Consider the following 11,038-nt stretch of genomic DNA (forward strand, 5'->3'; position numbering starts at 1 on the left):
AATTACCCAATTTTAGTAATTAGCCCAACATCATGATTACTTCGTTTTAAATAAGCATAATAATAACTTAGCTACGAGACATTAATGTAAAAAGATTGAACATAACTTACAATGATTAAAAATAGCGTAGCGTTACACGGACAGAATTTCGACTTACACCCTTACAATATTCGCTAACATACCCTTATTATTAGGATTAAAATTAAAATTAAAATTAAAATATAAATTATATATATATATTTTACGTATATAGATAGAGAGAATGATATATGATGGATGAAAAATGATCAGAATTCGGTTGGCTTTATAGGGAGTTTCAAATTTTGGGGCTCCGCGACTCGCGGCCTATTTTGCCTTCAAACTCTGCGAGTCGCGGAGTTTGTAAATACAGCTCACCAGCTTTTAGAGACTTTCTTGCCGACGATTTATTTATAAATATAATATATATATATAATTAATATAATTAATTATATATTATATTATATTTATATACATAGTTAACTTGTAATTTTTAGTCCGTTGCGTCGAGCGTTGAGAATTGACTCTGGCCCCGGTTCCGGATTTTCGAACGTCCTTGCGTACAATTTTATATTTTGTACTTTGCGTTTTGAATCTTGTACTCTTGTAATTTCGAGACGTTTCTTATCAATAATTGGAACCTCTTTGATTGTATTTTGTACTTTTGAGCTTTTTGGTCGTTTGCGTCTTCAATTCGTCGAATCTGTCTTTTGTCTTCATCTTTTATTATTTAAACGAATATCACTTGTAAATAGAACAATTGCAACTAAAAGCTTGTCTTTCTTGAGGAATAATGCTATGAAATATATGTTCGTTTTTAGCATTATCAAATATTCCCAGACTTGAGCGTTGCTTGTCCTCAAGCAATATAGTCTTGAAATACTAGAATCACTTCTTTATTCTTCACACTTTGTACATCAGTGATTTCTATACGGCGGTATAAACAATAGTAGTAACGAAATGGTTTACAGTCCCACATGACTATAAAAATTTAGATCCATTAAGGAAATTGGATCTTTATGAAAACATTTGATCTTTTGAAAATTAAATCTAGTTTTTACCCTAGATAAGCTTTCCGGAATAACCCTTTACCGGTGTTTGCAAAATATTTTTGTGGGTTTGGTGGGTTTCAGATTTGAAAATTTTAGCTCAAAACTTGCGGTTTTGTGTCACCCACTTGCTAACCTTGTATTTGGAAAGCAACACGTCCAGTTTACTTGTCCCATATATTACCTTTCGGTAAACTACCGTCCGGTTGTAAAGGAAAGCGTTGAACAAGCAATTGTTAAGGCAATGTCCCCTGACATGCTTTTAATTATGGTCTATAACATGTCGGACGCAATTACTATCCTTGGTAGGAGCAATAGTAAAGCTCACCCTTATGATTTTTCGGTCTGGCACAAGGTCCTGTCTTTGACCAAGCTATGCAACCACCGTTCTTACGGTTGACACCCGATTTGGTTCAGGTGACCTAATGAATTCCAGGTGAATTCCTAGGATTTTACGTTCAATGGTAATGAACGCATTGAAAATAGGGTTTTCAAAAAACAAATCGGTTTGTAATTTTTGATCAAAATATTTTCTCGTTCAAGCTCGAGTTTAGATATCATTGAATTCCATGAGTTTGTAATTCTCAATCTTTAAGGTCAATCTCTAGGATTGAGTAATATCAGGCTTAAAAGCTGATTTTTAATCTTTAAGGAGATTATCCTTTCTGGGGATCTGATTCATTAGTCTTATCCAGCTAATTTGCATGGTGCCCCCTCATTGTACGAGATAAATCCTTTTCATGGTTAGGATAAATCTGACCACTTGGCGACCCTGTTTAATGCTGAGGTCCGTGGATTTCCTGCTGATTTTAGTGATGACTTTTCTAGATTTTTCGTCAACCTACAGCTGGTCTGGACGACAACTTCTTGACCTAAATCAAGAAACGCGTTTCTTTTTCGGAAGACTTTACTTCCTTTTAATGATGGAATTGATTCATCGTGTAGATCCATCTCTTCTTTTCTTTCATCGGGTAAAACAGTTTAGTTTAGTCCAAAGTAAAAGTATTTTCAGTTATTTGTTACAGATATATGTGACATATGTTTAAGATAACTTGGTAAATATTCCCACACTTGGCTTTTATTTTCCTTTTTATCGTCCTCTATTCCATTTTAAATGAATTTTAACATTTTGTTTTGTTTCTCAATTTATGTCCTTTTTGAGGTAACAATAATTTCGGTGTTAAAACCTAGTTTTATCGTTCATAAATATGTATAAACATGATTTTGAGTTCATTTAATTGAAAATTTTTTTAAAAATTTTACTAGATTTGGGTAGTCAGTATATAAGACTAGGGCTGTTCTTTATTATCAGAGAGCACTAGATTCTAATACAACTACTGCTTTACTAGTATTTTTAATGGTAACCAAGTGTTTAAAATAAAAATTTTAAAATCCGAAAGAATTTAACCCCTTCCCACACTTAAGATCTTGCAATGCCCTCATTTGCAAGAAATCAGTAACAATTTAAATTATTGAGGGTGATTTGTGTGAAAATGATTAAATTTTTACCAAAGTTTCCAAATATATTGGCGTTTGTTTGCTGAATGATAAATGGTGCACATCATTTGTTCATTCCGTCTTGTTGTTATTTCACATATATTTTGCATCTTGTCGTCAAAATTAGTTGCTTTTGCTGAACTTAATGCCAGTCTTTGAAAATGCATTGTTTTACCCTGTTGTGTACATAAGATAAACTACAAACATATATACATATTTTTAAAGTTTGATATATTACCCCACATTCAAAAATTATTAAAATCTAAGAATAAAAGTTAGAAAATTATAACAACTATTACAATATTAACATAAGTATTAAACGTATCAACATTACAAATTACAAAATAAAAAAAAACTAAGTAGACTAGGGATGATACTGGTACCAATAGGGGTTCCAGGCATAACCATAGGTGCTATAGAATGCTTCGGCAGGGTTATACGTAGGATACGGTGGTTGCATCTCTATAGACCAGGGAGGGAAGATGGGTTTTGGTGTAGGAATATAGTTTCTACCTATATGTTGGCAATGAGCTATGATTTGGTTCTGATGAACTTGCCAATCTTCAAATGCTCTCTGTCTAGCATTTTCGTACTCCTGAGAAGCTATTAAGCTTTGCATTTCTTGCATCTCATTCCCCCCTCCTACATTACCTTGATGTTGGTTTCTCTCAACCTGTGGATGTCTACCATGGTATTGTACTGCGGCGTTATTTCGCCTCTTCAAAACTTTCACACCATGGTATACATTTAAACCTATAGTATCGTGGGGTTCTGGTTCTTCTACTAATAATCCCCCCCGACTTATATCCACACCGAGATATTCACCAATCAAAGTAATAAAAATACCACCTCCTATTATGCTATGTGGTCTCATCCCCCTAACCATAGCTGATAAATAATAACCCACACAATATGGTATACTTACAGCGCTTTGTGGGTCTCGAATACACATATGGTAAAACAAATCCTGTTCATTTACCTTTTCCTTGTTCTTACCCCTTTGTGTAATCGAATTAGCTAAAAACCTATGAATTACTCTTAATTCAGCTCTATCTATATCCAAATAAGAGTAATTTCCCCCTTTGAAACGGTGATGGCTTGTCATTTGACTCCACACACCGTGTGTATCAAAATTTTCATCTATCTTTCTACCATTTAGTATCAACCCTCTACAATCGGCAGATGCTAACTCCTCAGGCGTATATATACGTAAAGCCTGAGCCATGTCTAGTAAAGACATGTGGCGCATCGAACCGCCTAACAAAAATCTAATAAATGATCGGTCGGTTAAACTAGATACCCGATCATTTAATTCTATACTACATAACAATTCTTCACACCATATTTATATACAGGTCTACGCATGGTGAATAAACGTACCCAGTCATTAAAAGTGGAATTACCATACCTCTGTACAAGTAATTCCCTAATTGGCCCGGCCAATTCTACAGCTTCTAAGGGTCCCCATTCTATGACCCTCGGTACCTCAACAACCTTAGAATGAAGAGTATGCAATCCCCTTTGGTATTTTGGATAATCTATCCAAAGTCTGTCAAATCTCAGGTTCGGGTGCAACTCTTCCAAGTGCATATCAGAAAAGGTCATGACTGGATGAGGTATATCCTGCTTGTAGTAGTTATCCACCTCCTGTTGTTCCGCATTCTCAGCAGGAGCATTGCGAGCTTGGGATGAAGATTCACCCCTTTCAGTCTGCAAAACACATCAAACACAATTTTTGTGCATCCAAATATGCATTAGTGTCAGCAAAATCATCAATCAAAATAATTGTAATGACATGATCAATTTATATCAAACTTAAGCTCATTTTCATATTTTCATCAAATCTACACTTTTTCAAAATAGCATATACGAAAATGTTTGCCAAGTTCATAAGCATTCAACTCAAACAACATGTCAAAATAATCATTACTAGCAATTAAACAAGTTTCAAATGGCATTATCTCTCAAAAATCAAGTTCATGAATTTTAGACTTGAAAAAGTCCACTTTAATTCTCAAAATCATGTTTAGGCTCAAAGTTTGTATCATTTAACTACCTAGACATGTTACACTACTTAATTTAGCAACAATTCATGACAAAAATCGGCCATAACCTGTTTATATCAAAAAGCCCCAAATTTGCTCAAGAACACAAACCCTAGATTACTCTAAATTTGAAGTTTAAGGCTTCTAATCATGTTAAAGAGCATCAATCTAGGTTATACAAGTATAATACATAAACAATTTAAGCATAATTACAATAAAAAGCATCAAAATCAAATTGGGGAAAAAATGGCTCAGGAACACCAAATTTCGGATTAAATGGTGTTTAGGTGTAGAAATTTATCGTTTTTCTTGAGTAATTCCTAGATAGCATCCTTCTCAACATGATTTTAGTAAAAAATTTGGTGATTAACGGTCAAAAATTGTGATTTTGGGGTGTATTTTTCGTGTATTTTCGGGGTTTTTTCGCTGTGTTCTTCGCAGTGTGTTTTTGTGGGGAGTGAACTGATCTGTTTTTACGTTTTATTTTTTTTTTCTGGGTTTTGGTCCCTCCGCGAGTCGCGGAGATTTCCCCTTCAAACTCCGCGAGTCGCGGAGTTTGCTTTTTTTTTTTTTTTAAATATATCTTATACTAATTAAAACAATTAAGTAATTAATTTTAAAATTTTGTTTCCCTTGTTATTTAGGACGAGGTCGTTTCGGATCGATGTCCTAGTCCGTCCTTCGACAAAATTTTAAAATTTGTCTTTTTGTAGCGATTGTTTTAAAAGCTAAGATTTTTGGGTTTTTTAATGTTTTTGGCATACTTTAATTCAATAAGATTAAAAATAATGATAATAAAAGTTCTCGTCCCTCCCTCGGGTAAAGCAATTTCGGTTCAAAGACCTAGTCTTCAACTTACGATGAATTTTAAAAATCATATTTTTAACTTAATGAGATAAAGTAAATTTTTGTTTTTAAATTCACACAATTTAAATATAAAATTCAAAATTAATATTAAAAATTCACACCAAACTTAAAACTTAAAATGCATAAAATTAAAAATTCATATTTTAAAAATTAAAAATTCATATTATAAATTCACACCAAACTTATTTTAAATTTTCAAATATTTACAATTTTAAAAATATTGTTTTTACAAAGTTTACAATATTAATTTAAGATTTATATATTAATTTTAAAAACATTGTAAAAATAAAATTAAAAATCTTTTTGGCTTTTTATCCCACTTTAATCAATCAAATATTATCAAAAATATGCGCCCCTCTTTTCGGTAAAGTAATTTCGGTTCCAAGATCTAATTTAACTCATGACGAATTTTTGAAATATTTTGGGTTGATTGATTAAAGATATTTATACCTTAAGAATAAACGTTAAATTTCGCAGTGATGTAATAAATTTTTGAATGATATCAATAATTTCGTTCGCCAAACCTAATTTTATTCAATACCAATTTAATACTTTTTAGCGAACAAATTAGCGTTTATTATCAAAAGGTTAAAAATAAAAAAAATAAAATAAAAACTGTACAGACATACCTGTGAAATAGATTTCTTAGTTATATGATCTATCCCATTCATAAGATAGTCGGTTTAATTGGTTTTCCATAGCTACATAGGCGTAACCTCGAGCATTCAGTGTCTTTTCTTCTAAACATATGAACGGTCCGTCTCTGCATAAAGTAACAAATTCGGTATTTGAATAGGTTTGATTATTTGAACATTTACCTCCATGTGACCATTTTCCGCATTTGTGACATCTTTCTAGGTGGCGTGCTCTTCTTTTCGCTGCGGATTTTGATTTTCCTTTACCAAATTGTAACTTATTATCTTCGCATCTGGATTCTTTTCTAACTCCGTCCATTCTTTCTCTGATTACTGATACTAGTTCACTCGGTAGTATGTCATTATTACGTTTAGTGATCAAAGCGTGTAGCATTAGACCATGGTTTAGTTCACAGGCAGTCTTCATTTTGTAAAAACCTAAAAAAAATAAAAATTCAGAATGGGGGGAGAAGACTAGTTCTTTAGGGTCTGCTAGGGAAAGACCATTCGGGTTCCATTTTCGAGAACTACACGAAAACAGACAATCTAACTCTAACAGAAATACATATTATCCTTTAAAGACTTGATTCTCTCCACACTTAGTTAGCTGTGGTGTCAAAATTGTGATTAACTTCGTTGTCGACTTCCATCGGACCATGTATGTAATGTTTAACTCTGTGACCATTAACTTTAAATTCAATCCCATTTGAATTTATTAATTCTATCGTTCCGTATGGAAAAACTCTTTTGACTATGAATGGTCCAGACCATCTTGATTTCAATTTTCCAGGAAATAGCTTGAATCGTGAATTGAAAAGAAGAACTCTGTCTCCTTCTTTAAATTCTTTTGAACTTCTGATTCTTTTATCATGCCATTTCTTCGTTCTTTCTTTATAGATTAACGAATTATCATATGCTTCATGTCTTAATTCTTCTAATTCATTTAGTTGACTTAATCGTAAACGTCCGGCTTCATGTAAATCAAGATTACATGTCTTCAAAGCCCAAAATGCTTTGTGTTCAATTTCTACTGGAAGATGACATGCTTTTCCATAAACAAGTCTAAAAGGTGTAGTTCCAATTGGAGTTTTGTAGGCTGTTCTAAAAGCCCAGAGTGCATCCTCCAATTTAATGGACCATTCCTTTGGATTTGATCCTACGGTTTTCTCTAGAATACGTTTTAAAGCTCGGTTGGTATTTTCAACTTGTCCACTTGTTTGTGGATGATATGCGGTGGAGATTTTATGAGTTACTCCATATCTTTTAAGAACTTTCTCAAGTTGATTATTACAGAAATGAGTACCCCGATCACTTATTAAAGCTTTCGGTGTTCCAAACCTTGCAAAAAGACGTTTTAAAAAGTTGACTACAACTCGTGCATCGTTAGTTGGGAGAGCTTGTGCTTCCGCCCATTTAGATACATAATCAATGGCTACGAGTATATATAGATTATTATGAGATTTTGGAAATGGACCCATAAAGTCAATACCCCAAATATCAAATACTTCACATACTTGGATGACATTTTGTGGCATCTCATCACGTTGACTTATTTTTCCGGCCCTTTGACATGCATCACAGGATTTGCAAAGAAGGTGTGTGTCTTTGTAAATTGTAGGCCAATAGAATCCAGCATCATAAACTTTTCTTGCTGTTAGTTGAGGCCCATAATGCCCTCCTGTTGGTCCTGTGTGACAATGGTTTAATATTTTACTAGCTTCATCTCCAAATACACATCGGCGTATTATTCCATCGGGACAACTTTTAAACAGATGTGGATCTTCCCAGAAATAGTGTTTTATATCACTGAAGAATTTCTTTCGTCTTTGGTACGATAATCCTTTTTCAAGGAATCCACATACTAAATAGTTTGCATAGTCTGCAAACCATGGAATTTCTTTATAATCTATCTTCAATAGATATTCATCAGGAAAGTTGTCTTGTATGGCCGATTCATTTAGAACTTCTAATTCGGGATTTTCAAGACGAGAAAGATGATCAGCGGCGAGATTTTCTGCTCCTCTTTTATCTCGGATTTCAATATCAAACTCTTGTAAGAGTAAGATCCAACGGATTAATCTTGGTTTAGCATCTTGTTTCGAAAATAGGTATCTAAGAGCAGAATGGTCGGTATAGACCACCGTTTTTGCTAGAACGAGATATGATCGAAATTTGTCAAAAGCAAAGACAATAGCAAGGAGTTCTTTTTCAGTAGTTGTATAGTTCGTTTGTGCTCCTTGTAACGTCTTACTAGCATAATATATAGGTTGAAATCGTTTTTCAATCCTTTGTCCTAAAACGGCTCCCATTGCAAAATCACTTGCATCGCACATTAGTTCAAATGGTAGATTCCAATTTGGTGTTATCATGATCGGCGCATTAGTTAGTTTTTCTTTAAGAATTTTAAAAGATTTGATACACTCATCTGAAAAGATGAATGGAGCATCTTTTTCTAGGAGTTTATTCATAGGAGTGGCAATTTTAGAAAAATCTTTTATGAAACGTCGGTAAAAACCGGCATGCCCTAGAAAACTCCTAACTCCTCTAACATTGGTGGGATGTGGAAGTTTAGCAATTACATCTACTTTAGCTCTATCCACTTCAATTCCTTCTTTTGAAATTTTATGACCAAGAACGATGCCTTCTTTAACCATGAAATGGCATTTCTCCCAATTAAGTACTAGATTTGACTGTTCGCATCTAATAAGCATTCGTTCCAGATTAACTAGACATGATTCAAATGTATCACCGAAGACTGAAAAGTCATCCATGAAAACTTCCATGCATTCTTCTATCATGTCATGAATAATCGCCATCATACACCTTTGAAAGGTTGCAGGGGCGTTGTAAAGTCCAAATGGCATGCGTTTGTAAGCAAAAGTACCATAAGGGCACGTGAATGTGGTTTTCTCTTGATCTTCGGGTGCTATTGGAATTTGAAAATATCCGTAAAATCCATCTAGAAAACAATAGTAACTGTTTCCGGCTAATCTTTCCAACATTTGATCTATGAAAGGTAAGGGAAAGTGATCTTTTCTGGTGGCGTCATTTAATTTTCTATAATCAATACACACACGCCATCCTGTTACAGTCCTAGTAGGAATAAGCTCATTTTTCTCATTTGTAATGACAGTCATGCCACCCTTCTTAGGTACGCATTGAACTGGGCTTACCCATGGACTATCAGAGATTGGATAAATTAAACCTGCATCTAGCAGTTTAATAATCTCTTTCTTAACTACATCTTGCATATTAGGATTTAGTCTTCATTGGCGTTGCACATACGTTTTATGACCTTCTTCCATAAGGATTTTATGTGTGCAATACGAAGGACTTATTCCTTTAATATCATGAATCTTCCATGCAATGGCTGGTTTATGGGCTTTCAACACAGAAATGAGTTGTGATTTTTCATTTTCAGTAAGAGAAGACGATATTATTACAGGTAATTCAGATTCACCATGTAAATAAGCGTATTCCAAATGGTTTGGAAGTGGCTTTAACTCTAATTTCGGAGGTTCTTCTATCGATGATTTGTATCGATATCTGTCTTCTTCTTTTAGCATTTGAATTTCTTCTGTTGTTGGTTCATATCCATTAGCTATAAGTGTAGCTAATATTTCAGCTTCATCAATTGGTTCATTACCTTCTCCTAAAGAACATTCTCCTGTTCCTTGTAATTCTGGAAATTCTTCTAATAATTCTGCATGTGCATCTATAGTTTGAATATAATAACATGTATCATCTGCAGATTGCGGTTGTTGCATTGCTCTATCAACTGAAAAGGTAACACTCTCATCCTCTATACTTAGGGTCAGTTTCTTACCGAACACGTCTATCATTGCTTTAGCCGTGTTTAAGAATGGTCTTCCTAATATGAGAGGAACTCGAGAATCTTCTTCCATGTCCAGAACAACAAAATCTACTGGAAATACTAAAGTACCAACTTTAACTAGCATGTTCTCCATTATCCCTCTAGGTGTTTTATTGATCTATCAGCTAGTTGTATGCTTATTCTTGTTGGTTTCAATTCTCCAAGGTGTAGTTTAGTGTATAGTGAATACGGCATTAGATTTATACTAGCACCTAAGTCTGCCAATGCTTCTATTGAACTAAGACTACCCAAAAAACATGTAATTGTGAAACTTCCTGGATCAGATAGTTTTTCTGGTATCTTATTTAACAGCACTGCTGAACAATTAGCATTCATAGTAACAGCCGAGAGTTCTTCCATTTTCTTTCTATTTGAGATTAGATCTTTCAAGAATTTAGCATATCTAGGCATTCCTGAAATCACATCAATGAAAGGAAGATTTACATTTATCAGTTTAAACATATCCAAGAATTTGGATTGCTCGGCTTCAAGTTTCTCTTTCTTCATTTTACTCGGGTAAGGAAGTGGTGGTTGGTATGGTTTAACATAAGGTTTAGCCTTAACTGTGTTATCTTCATTAACCTTTTCAACTACCGGTTCTTTTTCCTTATCTTGATCAGGTTGTGGTTCTTGTAGAGTAGGAATAGTTTCATCAGAAGTTACAGGTATTTCCGGTGGTTTAAGTGTTGTACCACTTCTTGTGGTAATAGCTTTAGCTGTTTCATTCCGGGGGTTAGCATTTGTATCACTAGGTAGACTTTCCGGTTTTCTTTCACCTATTAACCTTGCTAGGTTACTTACTTCTTGTTCTAGATTTTGAATAGAAGCTTGTTGATTTCTAAATGCTTGAGCATTTTGTTCATTGGTTTGTTTTTGAGATGTGAAAAACTGCGTTTGAGTTTCAACTAGCTTCGTCATCATATCTTCTAAATTCGGCTTTTTATCATCGGTTTGTTGTGGTGGTTTGTTTTGAAAATTAGGTCTTTGCTGATTGTAATTATTATTGGATACTTGTTGATTGCTAGGACCTTGTTGGTTGTTGTATGGAATATT

This window comes from Rutidosis leptorrhynchoides, chromosome 6, assembly GCF_046630445.1.
Source record: "Rutidosis leptorrhynchoides isolate AG116_Rl617_1_P2 chromosome 6, CSIRO_AGI_Rlap_v1, whole genome shotgun sequence".
NCBI classification, from domain to species: Eukaryota; Viridiplantae; Streptophyta; class Magnoliopsida; order Asterales; family Asteraceae; genus Rutidosis; species Rutidosis leptorrhynchoides.